The sequence below is a fragment of the Myotis lucifugus genome, unplaced genomic scaffold (genome assembly GCF_000147115.1).
Source record: "Myotis lucifugus unplaced genomic scaffold, Myoluc2.0 scaffold_6, whole genome shotgun sequence".
Taxonomy (NCBI): Eukaryota; Metazoa; Chordata; class Mammalia; order Chiroptera; family Vespertilionidae; genus Myotis; species Myotis lucifugus.
This window is the reverse complement of record NW_005871054.1, coordinates 3,511,697-3,512,590: the sequence shown is the minus strand read 5'-3', so window position 1 is coordinate 3,512,590 and position 894 is coordinate 3,511,697. Positions and strand designations below refer to the sequence as shown.

Below are 894 nucleotides of genomic sequence, written 5' to 3'. Positions count from 1 at the left end.
CATTCCAGAGTCCCCGACTGCAGAATCCACGCTCCGCCGAAGGACAAGATTCCCCGTGCCAGCCAGTTGGAAGAAAAGGCACGTGAGGCTTAAAAATCTCGGGTGGTTAACCTGGTGCAGTCTCGGCAACACCGCACACACCTCCGGCGCGGCTCCAGAAATTCATTTTGTGTCCAAAGACTCACACTTGACTTTGGGGGGATCTCAGCAAATGCATTTTCTCCTGCAATTCCGGCACCGGTGCGCGCAGCGCGGCGGCGGCTGCGGTTATTCATTATTAATGACGCTGCTTGCCCGCATCATTATGATGATAACTATTACTATTGTTGTGATTTCGGGCTCCTAAGCGAGAGCGGCAGGAGGCGGGGGAGCCGGGGGTCGGGCTGCAGAGCCGCTCTGCAAGCCCGCGGTGGCCGCAGCGGTCCGTGCTTGGAGCGGGGGTGAGGGTGGAAGAAGTGAACCTGGAGACCAAGTACAAACTTGCCCGATCCCACCCTTGGGCCCTGCCGCGAAGCCGGAGCGCGCACTCCCCTCTCCTCCCTACCAACGTTGCCCGCCCCGAAAGAAAACGAGAACTGCACCCCGCTCGGCTCTCGGTGCCCGGGGATGTCGACGCACTGGGGTGCTTTCTCCGCAGCCCTGGCCTGAAGCCTTTTTAAAGTCAAAATGAAGAACAAAGACATAAGGGGTGATGGGGGGGAGAAATGGAATTCTGCCTAACCGTCCGTTTCCCCCACCCCCACCCTCGCAAAGCTCTTCCCTCCCCGGCAGAGAAACGGAGAGCAGGGGGTGGGGGAGGCTCTGGTACAGGTTCAAGTTCGCTGAGCTTTCTTGATCTTGTTCTGCCTCCTCCGCGACCGAAAGGCTCTCGTTCAGCCCAAGAAGCAAAGGATG

General features: G+C 58.8%; 1 protein-coding gene across 5 annotated transcripts in view; it reads right to left on the bottom strand.

Moving 5' to 3' along the window:
- BCL11A (B cell CLL/lymphoma 11A) overlaps positions 1–894 on the bottom strand; it is a 99,220-nt gene that overhangs the window by 94,860 nt on the left and 3,466 nt on the right. The window contains exon 1 of one of the 5 annotated variants that reach the window (XM_014447060.2): positions 186–768. The exons of the other annotated variants lie outside the window; for them this stretch is intronic. The gene's annotated coding sequence lies outside the window, so the exon portion shown is untranslated. Of the gene's footprint in view, positions 1–185; positions 769–894 lie in introns of those variants that run through there. 5 annotated transcript variants of the gene reach the window in all.